The 20,384-nt window shown below is 43.5% G+C and overlaps 1 long non-coding RNA gene across 8 annotated transcripts in view; it reads right to left on the reverse strand.

The window, feature by feature from the left end:
• LOC125112663 (uncharacterized) overlaps positions 1-20,384 on the reverse strand; it is a 413,145-nt gene that overhangs the window by 188,630 nt on the left and 204,131 nt on the right. For 6 of the 8 annotated variants that reach the window (XR_007131212.1, XR_007131211.1, XR_007131216.1 and 3 more), the window contains one exon: positions 15,774-15,907. The exons of the other annotated variants lie outside the window; for them this stretch is intronic. This is a non-coding gene — a long non-coding RNA (uncharacterized LOC125112663). The remainder of the gene's footprint in view (positions 1-15,773; positions 15,908-20,384) is intronic. 8 annotated transcript variants of the gene reach the window in all.

Here is a 20,384-nt window from a genome sequence, read left to right on the forward strand (position 1 = left end):
CTACTGTGTGACTTTTTCTAAAACAGGACATTTTGTCTATTTTTGAAATCACAAGGTAGATTATTTCCCCTCTGGGGGTTTCTCCAAAGCATGTATAAAACGCCTCATGTTCATTCTGCACCTGGAGAACCGTAGCTTGTGGTCCAAGGAGCATCTGAAGCATGTGGCATTCCCAGGACATGTGATGCTGGACAAAGTGACAAGCATGCTTCCTCTGGTCATCTGGCAGTTCCCACAGGCTGCAGGCATGTCTCTCCCTCAAAGTTTTTTAAGGAACAGACTCAAGTATGTCCTGAGATGAAGTAGCTAAGCTTTGCACGCAGTGGTTCATTACGATCGAAGGGCCAAGTCGGCTGGGCTTCACCTCCATGGTGTTGTCTTTTTCATTTATCTGCTCAGAACCAGCCTCTCCTTGGGAGTGTGGGTGGGTGTGGGCATAGGGAACAGAGGTGACTTAAGTGAGCAAATGGTTCTCTGCTTTGGGGCTGGGGACAAGAGAGAGGCTGGGAACACCCCCGTGGGCATCACTGGGTATTCACATGTGTCTGTATTTGTACAAAGTATAAACTAAGTATAGATGCTTTAAATTTATACATTTTTATCATAGAGAAAAATTGAACTTTAGAAGTCTATTTTAAGCACTAAAAAGCAAAACACTGCAATTTACCACATTAATTGAATGTGAACATTAAAATTGTTCTGTTGAATCTAAGTCAGCATGTTCTGTCTATGACCTTAGTACGCGATTAGCAGTTTAAAACTCTGGCAACTGATAACACAGAAAAGAGCAAGGTACTGCAATAAGGGATATCTGACGGTAGACACTGGCCTTCAGTACGGTTATCAGAGAAAACCCATCAGAAGAAAGGATGTCAAATCAGTGATTTGAAGGGTGGGAAGGAACTGGCTATGTGAGGAGCAGAGAAACCTTCATAGCAAGGTCATCTGTGTGGGTGAAGATCCTGGAAGACATAAACATTTGGGCTCTTGAGAAACTGAAAGAACTCCAGGTGACTAGACTTTGTAAGTACTTGGCCTGAGATGAGGTTGATGAGGTAGGCAGGGGCCAGGACATGCAGAATCTTGCAGGTCAGGGTTAGAAGTTGGATTTTATTTTTGGTGCAATGGTAAGTTAGCGAAGGATTTTAAATAATGGAGTGCTGTGGTTTAAGCTGTGTTTTGTTTTGTTTGTTTTTTCTTTGGAAGCACCTGCAGCAGGTGGACGTTCTGGGGCCAGGGAGCAAACCCATACCACAGCGGTGACCTGAGCCACAGCAGTGAACTCCTAAGCTGTGTTTTTAAAAGATAAAGTTGGCTGAAGAGAAGAAAAAGACACGAAGGTCATTTCTAAATGACCTAAAATAACTCAGGCATCTCAGAGGGTGCACAGAGAAATACCCCTTCTTACTACCCTCGAGGGCTGTGGAATGCAACCAAGAAAAGAAGACATAAACATCCGAAAAAGTTGTCAATGAGAACAAGAGGAGATGGTCAGAGGGCAGCAAATAATTACCCAATAAATGATGTCGACAAGGTCTATCAGATAGTCAGGGGAGGGAAATTCATCACAGGCTAGAATGATGTAGTGGGTTTTCCTAAATGAGGAAGAATTTTAGGGGATGTGAAGAATAGATGAGTTGTCCAGGGAAAAAAAAGCACAAGGAAAGGCTTTTTTTCCCCCCACTATTTAAAATATCTGGGAGTTCCTGTTGTGCCTCAGCAGGTTGTCTCTGTGAGGATGTGGGTTTGATCCCTGGCCTTAGTCAGTTACGGATCCAGCGCTGTCACACGCTGTGGCATACGTCACAGAGGCAGCTCCAACTCAACCCCTCGCCCAGTAACTTCCATATGCCACAGGGGCAGTTGTAAAAAGAAAAAAAAAAATCTTCATTTTTGCAATAATCATCATTCTTTCAGAAAAAAACAGATTGAAACAGGTCAAATAACTTTAGTAATCAGTAAGTAAATAACTATATTCAAAATAACGTTTATGCGTCTTACTGTAACTTTTCTCTTTCCCAATAGCCTTATGCACACGGGTACAGCCTCAACTGCTAAACCAAGGATGGGCTCCTTCACACTTTGAGTTTGAATCTATGACGCACTGTCCTTGTCTCAGGCCCCAGCTTTACCCAATTAGGGGGATGAAATGATGTGTGGCTTCCAGGGATCCAGGTCAGCTGCTAAGGAGAGTGTCTACACATCCCGTACACACAGACACGGCTGGTGAGGATCAGGAGAAAGCTGGGGCCACCAGCAGCAGAAACAGAGTCAAGGAAGTGGAAGCAGCAGATGATTTGTCTTTTCAGGGGCAGACAACTTATTTCAATCGCTCTCTCTTTCTAATTGCTTGCAATTAAGGTCAGACTCTCAGATCAAGCAATCAAGCTTAGAAGATGGAGCCAGGCCTGAGGACAAGCCCCATGATTCACCTCTTGGAGATTGCCTTTGGCTCTCTGTGAAATAGACGGATGAGAATGATGAGGCTAATAAAGCTAATAATTTGCACTTACTTAGTAGCTTCAATGCTGCATTTTCAAAGATGTTATAAACATTAATTAAGCCCTACAGCAGTCGCTAAGGTAGCTATTACCTGTATTGTGAAAATAATTAACCAAAGCAAAGAGAGGTAAAGCGAGCAGCCTGAAGATATACAGGAAATCAAAGCGAAGGAAATAGAGGCTGATTTCTAGCCACAGAGTTGGCTCATGGCTGCTATTTCCTCGGGAAAGGAAGCCAACAGTTGGTAGAGCACATTATGGGGGGAAAGAGCTGAGATGAGAGGTCCAGGAGTATCCAGGGAGCTGTCTCAGCACTTCTCATAAAGTCAGTAATCCAACACGGACGTGGACGTGAAGCACTGACACTCCCCAATGGAGCCAAGGCTGCCTTTCCGCAGGTACGAGCTTCTGCGCAGGCGCCTCGCCGCAGCCATCCGATCACGTGCCGGCTTCCCCAGAATGAAGACTTACACGTAGAAATGGGGCTATTTAGTTAGATTCCTCAACATCTAACACAGCGCCTGGGGTATCATGGGTATAATGTGATAAACAGGCTTTGAATAAATAAATGCACGTATAAAAAATCGCTTTTGTAAGCTGGAGGTACATCAAAAAGCATTGTAAAGTAATTCCAAAAAGCAGTGGAATTACTGATTGAATTAAAAGGAAAGGAACCCAGATGGAGAAACCTCAGGCTTTAATATCGACAGTAAACCCTAAGTTTGAAAGGCAGGCCTGGATGTGCTCTTACAATTGGGTCTCTCTCATCTTCAGTTTATTCATCTGCGAAAAGTCGGCCTTAGAGGGTGGTGACAAGAGACAAATGACATAGTATATGAAGATCACGGGTCTCTAGACCACACTACGTCCTTAGTAAACATTCAGGTTCCTTCCTCCTTTTAAAAAGCACAAGTGTCACTAAAACCTCACGGTCGTAAACATGAAGTCACCTGCTTGCATCTAGGTAGAAAATGCTGTTGTCATACGGGAAACCCTTAGTCATTAAGGCAAAAGGAAGGAGATATTAAAATGTTTCGCCCCCTGACGCTGTAAAAAGCAAAGACGGACGCATGATGGAAATTCTATTTAAGCAGCCTAGTCTGAGGAACACTAGGTAAGTGAGAAATTAGGCAGTTAGCTAATTTATCTGATAACGGTCCCCAATTAATTTAAGGACCTCACCTATCTAGTGTGGCTAGTGACTTTATACTAAATGGATCTTCATCACATCTTACTTTGACTTGCTTGGTATGAATGACCCGAGAAACATTTCTTTACTTTGCTGTTTCCAACTGTCTTGAAGATATGCCTATCCAAAACTGAAAAGACAGTGGAAGCTGGCAGCTTCTGGAAAATTCCACATGCGATCATAGTTTTTACCTTTAATTTATATGGGGGGGTGGTTCTTAGCTTCCTGTCCTCAGCTACCAGGTGCCTAAGCTCCGCCGGGGTTCAGGAGAGGTAATGAGTGATGAAAAGAAGGGCGTGCAGAAAGATGCTGAGAAGGCACCCCTGAAAGCTTAGCTTAGGAAGCCAGAAGGCAGACTTATATGCTGACTGATATTACTAGCTCTTCAAGAAATAGGAAAACAAAACCTAATTGGGATTACACCTTCGACTGCTACAAGGTAAAGTAATTATCTTTATTAGTGGATGATTGATGCTGGAATCTATCTTTAGGTTTAATACAAATACAATGTGAGGTCACTCTTAAAAGCCGAGCCAAGCACCGTGTCTTAATATACTTGGCTCTTTTAAACACTTTGGAAAAAAGCAATAAAAACTTAAGCTTAAATAGTAGACAGACACAACTTTATCATCTGCCATGGACATTAAGACACATCAACATGGAATTGGGGGAAACAAATGTTAAAACAGAATGATTATATTTTTGATACATCTTCAGTGCAGCAAATGTTTTTAATGCATTGAACTGTTCTATCTTCATCTGGCTTGAAGTGGCAATATCTGATTAGCAAACTGACAGATAAAACGTGGACTTGTTTGTAGTCAAATGTAAATAAGATAAAGGCAGTTGTGGCCAGAAAAACAAGAAAATGTGGTTTTTTTCTTGAAGCCCAATCGGTCCACGCACCCATGCCTTACTTCATTAGTTCTTTTGGTTGGCAAGGTTCAAATTCTGTTTTGAAAATTTAGAATTGTAACTTCACTGAGGCTTGTACTCTTCCCATTGCCCCTGTGCTGTGCAAGGGTGGATCTGAAGTTTACATCAACCAATTCAAGATGCCTGCACCACTATTCTATTTCCTCTTCGGACCTTCGTATGATTCTATTTATCCCCAAGAATCAGGTACAAGAATTAACCCTGGACAAATGTGTTTGGGTGTCACACATATACAAAGGGCTTAATTTAGAACTTTAAAGTCAACGAAGTTTATTTCAGAAAGTATGAAATATTTTAAAATAAATATAAAAGCAAATGAATTGAAATTGGTAAATCAGATGGGCTCAATAATTACACTGCAACTTTTTTAATCAACGAAAGCATCTTTTAAAAGTAACCTACCTAATTCTGAAATGCCCTCCCAATTTCCCAGCATACACATCCTTGTAATGATTCTGCCTACTTGTGTGATATAACTGCTCATGACGTAGGGGTATATTAAGGTGATTAAAACATTCAGCACTAACTAAAGTATCAACATACTTAAAAACAAGTCTGTTAGAAATAAGGCATTACATTAGCTGCACAATAAATGAAATAAGATCCATAATAGATGGAGTAGAAGGACATTGTTTTTGAGAACTTTGTTTTGCTGACTTTTGTGCATGTTTTACCCAAACCCCCTAGAGAGTATTAATTTCTGTACTCATCAGGTGATCTGCAGCTGCGACTATTTCCAATGAGCCCCTGTTCTCTGTACATCATACGTGCACAAATCCTAAACTGAGGGCCACACGTTATTTCAAAGTTGACAGGTGGCTGCATTTTGTCGGCGATCTTGTTTTGCTATTTCTATTATATGTGAGTTGCAGATATAATTGTTCAGAATGCTAAATGTGTCAAGAGTGTGAGCTACAATGAATATTATAAACAGTTCCTTCTCTGGAATTGGTGCCAAGTGCTGTTTGTTGAAACAGGTCATCTAGGAAGCAGCTGAATGTTTTGGGGAGACGATTTAGGACCCCCTCGCCTAAAGACACGACGATGTGCTACGTGAATTGTCCAGCTTTCTTCTGGTTCTATGAATTGCCAAAACAATGACCTCTGTTGGCATTTTTTTCCTTCCATTTTGCATACTGTAGCATTTATTTCTTCTGGACTGGTTGATAACTGCAGATATTTAATGTAGGCTAGGAGTACGTCTGCTTTGAAACACTTGGAAATGTTTTAAACTTGCTCTGGAGTCTACTAAAAGTAGTCACAGGTGGTTTGAATGCCAAGTGTGTAAATCTAGTCCAAGAGAAAAATGTCTTAGGTGTGATATGTTTAGAGAATAGTAAGAGACCTTCCCTAACTTCCTTGCTGAGCTGGAGGTGCTGGCTTCAATTAATTCAGTTTTGATGAATCAGTGCAAGAAACCGGAGGCCCACAAATGATGACATAGCGTTGGTGTTGACCACAACAAGTATAACGAAGTTCAATGTTTCATCTGGGGGAAAACACCTAAGGATAATGACAGTTTCACTGATCTGAAAGCGAAGTTGATTATATCACTTCTCTTATGAGAGATTTATCCTGAGGTGGGAAAACGGACACATCACAATGTCAGGATCTAAAAAGACAAGATGACTCAGCGTTGCCCTTGATTTTCAGGGCCTATGCTTGTGACCTCATATGTGAAAGATTTTCCTACTATTATACCGTCTCCAAATTCCCTTTCGGCTTGAAATACTAGGATTCCAAAGGGACTATTGGGAAAATAAAGAAATTTGTGCTCTATGAGGGTTTGGAACTTTTTATATGAATGACCAAGTTGACTAAAATAGTTTTGAAGGAACAGGAACTAAGTAATAATAATGAGATGGTGTTAATACAAAGTGTTTACCTGTCATAAAAGCCCTTCTGAAGCCTGTGTTGGGAGCTTGTGATGCCTGTGACCAGGTCCACTTTTTATTTCCTATAGAATACATTTATACTAATCAGACAGGGATGACAAAGTGGCCCGACCCTGGCTCGTTTTCCTCTTGTTGGGGGGGTGTTTACGGCGGGGGAGGCCGATCAGAAATGAGAGAAATGGGTTGTACTGCTTCTCCGGAAGGGCCATGACCTGCTATCACTGGTCTGCTGGTCCTACGGTCCTACCATCTCTGCCAAGAGCCTTAGTCACTGCTCAAGAGACTAGGACAGAGGCCCCTGCACTGACGCAGGCAGATGGTCACACTCTTTTCTCAAGAATCTCCCTACCTTGCTGGTTTCCTTCAGTCGTGGACATGCAGAAGTGCTTGCACTGCAAGAGCAGTTCTATCTCAAAGCCAGCACAAAGTAGGACAAAGAGAGATTGCCATCTAATATAATTTGTTCTCTACTAACAGACAGGGAAAGCAGCCTTGGAAACTCAGGCCTTCAACAAGAGTGACTCAAGAGGGAAGCTCCCAAGGGCTGTGTCCCAGTTTCCAGATGTCTCTCCCTATTTCATCCTCCCAAAGACCCAGGAAGTCTCTACTCTTGTGTCAACCCCTCTCCCTCCCGTTAGGAAATTTTCTAACACATTTTCTCCTCTTGTTGTTTTCTTCTTTACCTCTGCCAACGGAAGCCCTTGGGCTTTTGCCTGAAAACCCCAGACAGCGCTTGACTCCTGATGGCAAGGGGAGGGTTCTGGCCCCCTGGGCAACAGTGGCAGCGAGCGGTCTGCTGCTCCTTCAGTCTCTCCATTGTGGAGAGCTGAGCTGATTCTCCCCTAGTTACTGAAGACACGGCATGGACATTTACCAATCACTTTTCTGGTCTTAGAGGCAGCCTTCTAAGCTCATTTGAGAAAAGGGATTGCTTAACATGACTTTGACCCTGTACCTTGCAAAAAAAAAAAAAAAAAAAAAGAACACTGACACTATTGTGCTAAGGGACATTTTCTCCTCCTGGAGCAGCGTTTCTCAACAGCTGCAGTATTGACATTTGGGGCAGACAGTTCTTTGTTGTGAGGGGCCGTTCTGCGTATTGAATGAAGTCCAGCAGCCTCCCTGACCCCTACCCACTAGACGCCAGTGACAACCCCAGGGTGTGGTCATCGGACCATCTCCAGATATTACCAAACGTCCCCTCTGGGGCAAGAGTGCTCCCATTGAGAACAACTGTCCTAGATGTATCTTACAAGAATCTTTGCAATGACCATGGATGGCTTTCTCTCACCTGTGCTAGGTAGCGGCCTGAATTAGACATTTTGTTTCAAATGGCTCCACATCCCCCCAAAGTATGGGACACTCTGTATGTTTAACACAACTGAAGTCAATACATCACACCTACCATTTAACAACACCCAGGTCTGGAGTTCCTGTCATGGCTCAGTGGTTAATGAATCCGACTAGGATCCATGAGGTTGTGGGTTCGATCCCTGGCCTTGCTCAATGGGTTAAGGATCCGGCATTGCCGTGAGCTGTGGTGTAGGTCACAGACGAGGCTCAGATCCTGCGTTGCTGTGGCTGTGGTGTAAGCCGGCGGCTACAGCTCCGATTGGACCCCTAGCTTGGGAACCTCCATATGCTGTGGGTGCAGCCCTAGACAAAAAGACCAAAAAATAAAAAAAAAAAAACAGGTCTGATTTTGAATTGGTGAGGGAAAGCCTATGACATGCATCTTTTCCCTGAGGATGTCCAAAGCTCCAGCTTCTTCAGTCTGATGGTAAGTTAATAGTAAATTGCTCAGCTGTTGGGTGTTCTCTGTAAAGCTAGAGCCCCTCCAGGGAACTGAGCTGCTCACAGAGGAGACCCAGTGGGGTATCTGTGGCCCCTCGTTCTGCCTCTGCCCTGACCCAAAGTCTCTATCAGGGCCACGTTACTGTCACTGGAAAGCCCAGGAGAGGCGATGATACAAAAATAGTTCCAGTGTCCTATGGACGGATATATACCTATTCTTTAAAAATCATATCTAGTGATTTATATTTAAAAACAAGGAAAAAGGTAAATGGAATTTCCTTTGTCCTTCCTTCCCAACTGTGTTGATTGATTTCTAATATTAATTTACATGTGACCCACTCTTGTCTTTTCTTAGAAAGTCAGAATAAAAAGAAAAAAAAGTCAGGTTTCAGATTTCCCTTTCAGATTTCACATAGTTAAATGCCCTTCAGGCTTCTAATAGCAGAAAATATTCATTCCTTTTTGTTTGTGACAATCAGGGTGGGGAAAAGGTTTGGGACCTTTTAAGGGAGAAAAGGCTTCTGGAAAAACGCTAGCAAGGGTTTAAGAGATTATGATCGCACACACATAAAATTAAGCATTCTTAGAAATGCATTATGGTGCTTTTTTTTCAGTGTAGGGTAAATAAGGACCAGATTTTTCATTTTTCATTTTTTGAGTTTTATTGGGGACATTTTATAAATCACAGTACAGTGAACTTCACCACATGCATCGTGCTGGACACCTGCCACTACGCAGCCCCATAAAAGCACTGGTTCGCCTTTGAATCCAGGCAACGGCTCTTGGCCCCTGAGAACATCTGGGGCCCAGTGTTTTGGAAAGGAACACTTCGGGTCCCTTTAGAAAGGCTCTTTCTGCAGTGGGAACGGGAGTGAGCACACACTTAAAACGGATTTTGCACATTTTGCAGTACCCATTGGCCAGAGGCAGCGGCTTAGAGCTTCAAGTCTCAGAAAGAGCGACGGGGGCCTAAGAGCATACGAAAGAGGCCTCATGAAATCATTCAGCAGGACTCAGGGGAGCAGAATATGCTTTGCTTCTCTTTTCTGTTCTCCTTCTATGTCTTTTAAGTGAAAACAAGCCCCTGGTGGCTTGCTGGATCCTGGTGTCCTGGGGTCGTGATGAGGGAAGGGGGGCTGGAAAAGGCAGGGGCTGACAACACCAAGACAAGCCAAGAGGAGCCAAGACAAATCTGGTTCCACACATCAAGTGCTGCCTGGAGAGTTTCTGACCGCGATTTTTCAGGCCCAGAGCGTAGAGGTTAACAGGTGAATAGGCTTGTCTAACAGTCACGTGGGGGGACACAAGCTTATAAACACAGAGCTAACCCGCGGCCATCTGATCTACCAGACAAGGCCCCCCTTCACCGCATCTCCGAATAGCCACCAGGGGCTCTGACTCATCCACCTGCATCAAGGGAACCTCTTGTTCCTGGGAGGGGCAACAGACAAAGGAAAGGTGGGGAAGGGGGGTTCACGCCCACAGACACAAGAAGGTTTTCTTTCTGACTCATGCAAGATGCCTGGAGATGAAGAGATACATTATTCATTCAGCATAATTACCTAAATGATTTTAATTGCAAATCATTACGGAGAGATAGCCTTGTATTTCGTTAGGAAAGGAAGCTCTTAAGAAATCCAGTGGCTTCCCTCTCCGATCTCTTGGCTTGATGATCTCTCGGCTGTAGGGATGCATGTCAGGAGTGTCACTGGGATGAAGCTATGGAAGCTCTGAGATGTATCACATTAAATTATTTACCAATGAAGTAAGATTGCTCTGGCTCACACTTGTCCTCTGTTTCGAGACCGAAAGGCAACTGCCAAATGCCCCAAGCCATTATTTCCTAGGGCCTCCTGTGGTGTGGCTGAAGTGCTTAAGCAACCTTCCTCTGACTCTAACTCTACCACCTGCTGAGTCCAACCTGGGCCTTTGCGTCTATGCGCTCTCTTTGGGGTCAGATGACATTGTGATTCCAAGGCCACCGCGTGGTGACGACGCCTCTACGAGGCCTTCTCGGTGCCACTGCGACGCAGTCTGGTTCCTGTCTCAGGAGCTCAGAAAATGTCAAAATGCCACTGTGAGAGACCCTAAAATGCCCTGAGTTCTCCTTTCCCATTTAATCCTGTAAAAGAGGTCTGCCTGCACGCGTAACGCCTCATGAAGGTGTGAGTGGAAGCAGGTCTCTTCATTTCTTCATTCTGGCCGAGCATTTCATGCGGCTTTGCTGAGCAACAAAGAAAACTGTGGTCGCTGGGCTCAGTGACCCTGCGGACTCAGACTCCCTCCCTGGAGGCCCTTCCTCTGGATAAATCCCCTTCAGACCACACCCGGGTTCTTCACACACAGATTCATGCTGGCGACCTCCCAGGCCTCCAGACAGATCAAGGAGATGGCATTTGGGGTTCCAGCCCAGACCCCAACTCTATATGTATTAGTTGTACTTGGAAGATATTTTAATTCATTCCATCTGCAAATCAGAATCAAGCAAAGCAATGGACTATAATCTACACAGGCAAAATCTGTATAACTTATCCTACAACTTACAGTAAGAGAACTGGGTGAGCCCAGATAGACAATCTCCTAACATTCCAATTTTGCTGTGCTTTGATTTTTTTTTTTTGTCTTTTTACGGCCACACCTGCGGCATATGGAGGTTCCCAGGCTAGAGGTCTATTCGGAGCTGCAGCCACCGGCCTACACCAGAGCCACAGCAACACGGGATCCGAGCCGTGTGCGTGACCTACACCACAGCTCACGGCAATGCCTGATCCTTTACCCACTGAGCAAGGCCAGAGATCGAACCCGCAACCTCATGGTTCCTCGTCGGATTTGTTAACCCCTGAGCCACGACGGGAACTCTGTGTTTTGATTTTTGTGGTGTGTTTTTCAGTCACTGTTAATTAGCGCGTATATGCTCTGTTAATATTAACTGGTGACATAACGTTTTGTTTCCAGTCAAATAACATACTATTTCTTTTTTCAAATGATTTCTATTTTTTTCCATTACAGTTGGGTTACAGTGCTCTGTCAATTTCTATATAGGACTGGGTCACTATGCTGCCCAGCAGAAATGGGCACAACACTGTAAATCAACTATGATTTTTAAAACGTGTTAAAATTTTTCAAAAAGAAAAAATAACATACTCATTGTTTTTTTTTAACTTTTAATGAAAAATGTTTTCTTGACCTACAGTTGATTTACAATAGTATATTAATTTCAGGAGTACAACATAGTGATTCAGTATGCTTCTTGATTATACTGCATGTAAAGTTATCATAAAACACTGGCTGTATTCCTTGTGCTGTACAGCCTATCCCTGCAACTTATTTATTTCAATCCCCTACCCTTATGTTACCCTTCCTTCCGTCCCTCTTCCTTCTTAAGCCCTAGTTCGTTCTCTAGGAGTCTATTTTGCTATTCTGGTTTGTTTCATTTTTTAGATGGTCACTACCCATAAAATATAACAGAGGCTCTTCTGCGGTCTCCTTATCCTGCCTCCAATGCACTTTTGACCTGGAGGCAGAAACGCTATGAATAACAACATCGAGTCACCCACGCTCGCTCTCTGTTTAGGAGTGCGGGTCTGAAACTCAGGCTGTTGGTAACCGGAGGCCCCTGGACAGGTGGAAAACGCAAAGGCTTGCCTGCCAAGGTGCTGATGATACAACCTAAGGTTGGCTTGTTTGGCGTCGTCAGCGACAGTTCTGATCGTTCCAGTTCCTGGGAAGAATGGGAGGAACGCATGTCTGCTCTGAGCTCCCGCTCACCCGCAACCCTCACAAAAGACCAAAAGCCTCCCAACCTTATGGAAATCCGAGAAGAGACACAATTAGGAGGGTCATAGTAGTTCCGTGTTCATCACATCTGAGCCAGTCTTAAAAGCCCAAACTCGAGAGCAGGAGTCATGTCGCTCGTGTCCGTCCCAGGAAGCCGAGTGGGAGGCCTGCCCCGGCCTTTGCATGGACGGCTGTGGGCCCTGGATGAGGCGGGGGGAGAGAGTGGAGACCCTTCTACGCAGCGCTAACAAATAAAGTCACCAGGCTAACAGACGCCCCTGGGATAAACACGATTAAGAAGAAACAGCCAAAGTGACAGATATTTAAATATTTACACATCCGTGGTGTCACTCAAGAGGAAACTTGGAGTAGACGATGAGCATACAGAATGGTGACAGGGTAACCTGTGAACTGTGTGGCAAGCCCTGGCATCACGAGTCACACTGTGCCAGCATTCGCAGCCCAACCAGAGGGAGGAGCTTCTTTCCTGCTTGTTTTGAAACATACACAGCCTGAAATGAGGATGTGTCGTTTGCTTTGGTATATGTTGCAGAATCTACCTAGCTTCCACGAAAATGGAAGGCATTCTCAACTGAAATACATGGGCCAAAAGAAGTGATTATAGCTTCAAAGCCAAATTCTGTAATACACGGATTTTCTGGGGGCATCTAGAGAGATGCAGGTCTTAGGTCGGCTCTGCAGTAGAGGTCATGGTGATGGCTAACCTGGGGTGGGCAGGAGGGATGCAGTGTGATGTCTGAAGAACTCTGGGGATGCTAATAGCATTATACTTCTTGATGTAGGTGCTACTTTTTGTTGAAAATTCTTATAATTTATACATATGATCGCAGCCAACTTATATATGGATTTTACACTTCAATAGAAAGTCCACTTAAAATTTTCAAAAAGAAAGAAAACATGTTAACACATGTTAGGAGGTAAATCCTTCCTCAAATTTGATAATTTTTTTCTTAATCAATGGAGATTTACCCGTTGGTGTAACCCTGACTTTTTCTTACTCTGACTCTGGAGTGAGGACTGACTTATTTGATTAATGGGTATGGAAGAGGGGCTATTGTATGGAAAGGTTCTTGAAGTTAGGAAGCATGTTTTATAGATTTAGATATTCTCCAGAGCCCTACACCTGATCTTTACTCAATAAGTGTTAAGGAATTTATGAGGGAATATATGCAATGTATGAAGATGGAGAGAAAGGAAATAAAGTCAAGGTTAGGGTAAGTGACACAAGGCCTCAAGACACTGTACCCCAGAAGCCACAGATTTGCTAATCATGGTCCAGGGGCCAAATACAGCCCAATGGCTGTTTTTGTCAATAAAGTTTTATTGGAACACTCCATGCATATTTGTTTCTATACTGTCTGTGGATGCTTTTGCTACAATGGCGAGGTGCCTCATTGTGATGGAGACCACATGGTGGAAAACCAAAAATATTTATCATTTAGCCCTTCATGGAAAGTGTCTGCTGATCCCTGTGGTAAACCTTAAACCTGGACTCAGCCACTGATTAATTAATTTTTCTTCATTGATTCATTCACTCGATTTTTGTTGTGAATATAATATTATGCCAGATACTGTGCTAAGTAATGAGGATTAGGGCATGAACAACAATGGTGAGATGCCCACTGCCGTGAAGCTTACAGACAAGTGGGCTACTCTGAGTGGAGCAATATTTGAAAATGATTGCTGCTCCATCCTTGTCCCAGTTCTCATGTACATGACTTTAAGATATCCAGGCTCCAAATAACCCGAACCCCCAAATGAAGTTTGGCTTTGCAAGATTTTAAAGAACGTTCTTCTTGGGCAAAATACCTGAGATAACCTACCAGTACAATAGGCTTTTGTCCTTTCCTTTTCAACATTAAAAGAGAGAGTGAATTATTGACAGTCACTGTTTTGTCATCAGAAAATGCTTTGGAAAAAACAAAATCTGCAAACTCGTGGCCAGCACAACATCCTGAAAATGCAACAGCGAGCCACTTTTTCCTCTCTTGATTGTTAGTAGAACAAGGTAGACCTTAATCCATTTATTTTTCAACTGTAACTGCTTTTTAATGAAACAGGGGGTTAGAATTCTCATTCTCTAAATCAAACCAAGCTGAGAAAAATGGGGCGGGGGGCGGTTAGTGAACATGTGCTTGCTATCCATGTTGCCGTGTTCTACTGGGGAAACGGAGGAGTTGCTCAGAGAAGGGATCTGGCCGTTAATATCAGTGCCCAAATGTCCTAAAATTTACAATCCGGCCAGCTGAAGCACTGTTTTGACTTTGTGCCTTTGCCCCTGCTACAGGTGTTAAAAGAAAAAAACTTTATAAACACCTGTATGCTTTCCCCTGTATTAGAAACAAATTTAATGATCCCAAAGAGAATGTCTGAGGAAGGACACTGCATTTCTTGTTCTTATCCCCTAAACGCTTCTAGTGTTTTCTACGGGATCAAGTCCCGTCAGGTCACCCTGGTTGTAACGAGGGGGGTGTGTCCTCACTTGCTCCCTACACTGTGATCTGTATTCAAGAAGCTTCTTTCAAAAGTGTGCAAGTGTTGGAGTTCTGCTGTGGCTCGGGGGTAACGAACCCAACTAGCATCCACGAGGATGTGGGTTCAAGTCCTGGCCTCGCTCTGTGAGTTAAGGATTCGGTGTTGCTGTGAGCTGTGGTACAGGTCTCAGACTCGGCTTGGATCCCATGTTGCTATGGCTGTGGTGTAGACCGGCAGCTACAGTTTCGATTCGACCCCTAGCCTGGGACTTTCCATATGCCACATATGCGGTTCCCCCCCAAAAAAATTTTTTTTTAATTTTAAAAATTAAAAAAAAAATTGCAAGTGTTGATGTTGCTGCCATGACTGGTGGATAATCCTGGAGAAAACTGGTACAATGATTTGTGGGGCTCAGCACCCAGATATGTGGAAGGAGGGAGGCCAGTGACAAAAAGGATGATTTTGAATGCAAAGGGGATTATTTATTTCACAGCAGAGAATAAATATGTCTTTCACTTACACTTGTGCCTACGCCACATCAAACAGATGCAACAGAGCAGTCGCTGTCTCATCACTGTAACCGACAATCACGGCGAGAAGCGAGGTTATCCCAGGCTGACAATGAGGAGAGCCCAGAGGCATCTCCCGAGAATCTGAAACACCCTTGCACTCTCAGAAAATTCCCGGACTATCCGAAAATGCGCTATGAAGCCCAACAAGTAATTTATGCAAGAACTGGAAATTTGGTCCAAAGAGCTGTTGGCCCTGCAAAGGTTGTTAAGCCACTGGACTCTTTCAGTTCACGGAAGATGTCGGGTATGTATTACGGATGCGTTACTATATAAGTTTACACCACACAAACAAATCGGGGCCTGGAGCATCCCAGCACCGAGGGTTGCTTCATGTGAACTGGCAGCTCTGAGCCAGATCTGCTTTTCTCTTTGAAGGTGATACGGCTCAGGGCCGAAGCCACTGCATAAACAAACTGACGGTTTGAGAAGAAACACCCCCGTTTTAATTCCATGTGGAGCTAAGTTTAGATCATAATTCATCTTGCAACAGAATTAAATTTTTTAAAAAGATGTTTTTGATTTAGCCATTAATGTTTCTGTACATAACAGAGGCAGCCAAACTGTGTCAAGTTCAAGTCCTTCTATGACAACGAGTGTGAGAGCTGTCACTTACCCCACTCGGGCAACAACGTCCGGGAAGGCGGAAGAGTTCCAGTGGGGACAACTAATTCGGGTCCTTTTGCTGTTTTCTTTTTATCACAATTAAATTCAGAGGCCATGGAGGTCTTTGGGGATGGCCCCCAACTCCTGTCCAAGCAAAGAGCCCCCAGTTAGAAGAAGACATCCATTTAATGCTGCGGACACGTTGACAACCCAACAACGAAAGGGTTAAAAAATGGAACAAATATTTCATACACAAACTGCTTCTCGAAATTCAAAGCACATTTCGACTGCCTGGTGATCTTGTTTAAGGATGACTCTGGCTCAGCAGATCTGGGACAGGACCCGAGATTCTACGTTTCTCACAAGCTCTTGGGCAAGGCTGTTGGTCTTCAGATCACGCCCTGAGCTGTAAAGACCCAGAGTGCTGATTTTCCAGAGGCTGCCTAGAATGCTACGTGGACACGGAAGGTTCTGAGGCTAAATCCTAGCTTTCTGATAAAGAGTGACCGCATCCACAAGTGTGGTTGGCCATGGTGGTGGGGAGAGCTCCAATAATGTCAGGCATTTGCCACCCCCCCAACCCCAGGCAACCGTAACAGAAGCTCACCACCCTGTTTTGGGAGATAGTAAGCCCTAGAGTTTATGATTCTCTTATTTCCAGAAGAACTTCAAATTCCTGCATACTGATGAGATAATAAAGTGGTATAATTATGCGGAACTTTTGCAGATGGAGGAAGTTCCAACAGAAAGGTTAAGTGTGGTCGATAAGGTCAAGTGGAAAATCAAGAAGACACTTTCGTTCTTCGGTCTCCTAAAATACTTCTATGATTGCATTGGCCTGCAGCTCATTTAGGATCTCAAATATATGTGAAATCGAAGCAGAAAAGAAATATGAGTTACACTCTTCAAAGACCCTGTATCTAAAATTTCGTATTTTTTGTTGCAAGAGATAAATTAGGGAGGAATGATTCACATTCAAAAAGAAATCTTCATTGTAAAACCAGTACCTTTATTTTAGAATACATTAGTCCTGTAAAACCCTACGTACAGTTTGATGGCGTACACTAGTCCACATACATCCGTTGGGGGTAGACCGGTCATAATAATGTTGCTGAAAATTGGATCGATTAAAGCAAAAATAGCAAACTCTTTCCCATTGCCATGACTATGCTGTAGTTTTCTCCACAATGCTGGTGAGAGTCTGCTCCCTCAACCACTGACTCGTGTAGATTCCGAATGATGATAACGTGTAGTAACACTTTATCACCACACCTGAAGCCAACCCTCTGCAAAGTTTCAAAGCAGGTTAAGCTTACCGTTAGTTGCCTCAGATTTCCTTTCCAAACCCCTTCATATCGTTCCACCTATCCCGGGTGTGAAAGCTACGTCTTCTCCTGGCTATCAAACAAAATGGAAATTCTACCCCAAGTGCCAAATCGCTGACAGATGTTTGAGTGGTCAGTCCCTTTTCCCAAGAGTAGTATACTGTAGTTTCTAAAAATCAAAACCCGGACACTCTGCACAGAGAACCCTCACAGGATCCCATGTTCGTTTTTCCGGCACAGGATGGGGGCGAAGAGTGCCGAGGGCCGAGGGCCAAGGGCTGATCTGAAAGCAAGGGTGAGGCCCTGGGGTTTAAGTAAGATTCAGTCTTCTGCCCTCCAAGGAATCCTCTCTGGAGGTCCAAATCCCTCCCGCTTTTGTCGTTACACCTGAAATTCTATCAAGGACAGATATATTTATGTTACCAACTGCACTCTTCTCAAACATTCCAATGAGACCGATGTCTCACTCACTCAGTAGGACTGTTATAACTGGATGTCTTCCTCCTTGTTCTGACTACTCCAAAAACGCATGATGAATTTAGAATAAGGCGCTTGGGGCCTAGAGACAGAGGGTGAAGCGGAGGGGGTGGAAGAGAGGGATACGCCATCTCGGCAGGTCTCAGAAACTAATGAGCAAGGTGGACACAGAGGTCCAGAGCGAGGCGGGGGCCCCCGTATAAAGGTGTAAATCAAAGGTCAGAGAAGAGATAGATGGGAGGAGGAGGAGAGACAGTGTCGTAAGATTCACAGGAACGCCAAGTGGCGGGTGGATACCAGGTTGCAATGCTCTCTCTCGGTGTGGGCGTATTGTGCAGCACCAGGTCAATGCTGAAGATGACAGCAAGTGCTAATGGCGCCACTCTTGGGTGTCTGATGTTACAAATTTGGAGATGAGACAACGGAGAACTGAATCTCAGACGGAGAGGTCAGGCCATATGAGTAAAAACAGAGCTTTCGGGAAGAAAGCCCTTTATCTGAGCAAATACTCTTTGCAACCTCAAATTTGCTTTGGCTTTGGCGTGCTTCTTGTTAGGCTAGGAATTATGTCCCCCAAATAGCTGGCTTAGAGTGTATAGGTGGAATATGCACATCCGAAGCAGAAAAAAAATTGGATGTTGCATCCTGTTGACCTAGATCTCCTTAGCGCCTTTCTGTGTAGTGATGTATTGACCTCTGTGTCCACAGGTGAGTTGCAAAGACGCAGAAGAAAACCAGGTAAGCATGCAAGGCACTGAACAGGTGGGCTCCCATACAGATGGAAAATGGACCTCTCTTCTCAAGCAACAGAGAATCTACCCCTGAGCGTTACAGACGCAGAGTGCAGGAGATATGAAGGAAGGACAGGTATTTTTGTGCTGGTGACTTTCTTTGGGAACCCCTGACGCCACAGCACTCCGACGGGAGCGCACCTGAGCCACACGTAACACGCTCTGCATGCAAGTGGATTATAGGCTCAGGATGGTGTCCCAGGCTCCTGAACCACGGAAAACACTGTGAGTGAACCACCGTGCAGGATTAGAAATGTACCATATATGAACACTAGAAGAAAAAGTAACACATTCTACAACGCAGTTACCTAGACTTGTGATCTACTGGGACAACAAAGGAATACAAATGCTCAGCGAATTGATTAATGCTGATTTTAGGACAAAACATTCAGGATTAAATAATGTTCCTTTTCTGTCATAAAAGTATAGCAACTTTTCTACAGGGAATTTATAGACACATTTGGCAAAACAGCCTAACAATGACCAGGTGAAAACTGATACACTGGGTATCTACAGAAAAAATGACAAATAAAAGCTTACTTCTTGTCCACTTCAAATAATTAAGGACTACCTGAAAAGAGTTTTAGTTTCAAGGGATTTATTACTTAAAATGGAGTTATCCTCTCTATGTTATACCTCGAAATGAAATGTTCTGGAGAAACACACACACACACAGACACACTTTGTTTCATTAGAGCAACCTGGCTGGGTTTTTTTTTTTTTCCCCATGAATAAATATCTTTTTAAAATCTTTGCTTTTCTATCATATGTGAAGAAAAAGACCTGAGAATAAAGCTCTAGTATTTAAAATTCCTAAAGTGAGAGCTTCTAAGAAGTAAGACAAAAATACTCACTTGTCCTAGGCATCTAGGTAAATCCAATGTAATTCACAGCCACACAGAAGCCTCCAGAGAGGTCTCTGGGCTGGAATCCTGTAGCAAAGCCAAGGGCATACCTAGACCTTTCTCTAGTTAAACTTGGTCATGGTTCCAGGTCACTGAGCCACAGGCAATAGGAATAAAGTCATAAAATCTGACATATGTAGGCCAGTCAATTGGGGGAAGTATTTAAGCTTCTGGTGGAGATATAGCATCCATCAGCTCATCTGGGGGAAAACGCTACTCCCTTTTTGAGTTGTTCTTAGAGGAAAAAGAATCAGCATTGATTTAACTATATGTGTAAGTAAAAATCACTAGAGCTTTCCTTAACAGCTTTACTCATTTAATAAATAGAGTGAGAATTCCCAACAGCCTCTGTCACTGGTAATTATCCACATCAATAACGTCAAGCATTCCCAAAGTTAATGAGTTTGTAAGAATTAGGCTGTAGCTTTGAGTCTGCCTGTTCCTTCTCAGGCAGAACCCAAAGGAAAACAGTGTTTGAAACATCCCAACTCTTCTCTGACATTGTTCAATCACTGAACTTTTTTTTTTTTTTTGATTCCAACCTTCCTTCCTAGAGAAATGAGCCTGCGCGTAAATTGTAGTGGTTTGTAAAAAGCCATCAAAGTTGTTTCCGTTTTAAAACATGGTACTAATGAGTGAGAAGCCACATAGTTAATCTCCGGGTGGGCCATTTAACTTTGCTCCGTTACATGACCACACACTTTATCTTAACCAAGGACTTGGATCTAATAAAATATCAATTTGGTTCAAGTTTATTTCAGAAACTCTTCTGATGCTCTAGTTTAATTCTGGTTCAGTGGCTTTCAAAAATATAGGGTTGGTTTCTGTTCAGAAGTTCTCACTGGATTTTAAAGAAAAACAAAAAAATGGTTGGCCTTGCTTTTTTGGAAATGATATTCAGCTCAGGGTTCATTTCATCAGAAGTTCATTCCAACTTTGACTATAAATTGAGTATATAGTTGGAAATGTTTCAATTCTCAGCGCCTAGTCTTAAATCAGATATCTCACAACCGACATTTCCAGCCACAAGAGGAACAGGGTAGGTGAGAGTGGAAAGATTCAGGGCATTGCTTTAACCTATGTTGTAAAGACAACAACCTACTGAAACTAGAAAAAATCACAT

Source organism: Phacochoerus africanus, chromosome 12, assembly GCF_016906955.1.
Source record: "Phacochoerus africanus isolate WHEZ1 chromosome 12, ROS_Pafr_v1, whole genome shotgun sequence".
Taxonomy (NCBI): domain Eukaryota; kingdom Metazoa; phylum Chordata; class Mammalia; order Artiodactyla; family Suidae; genus Phacochoerus; species Phacochoerus africanus.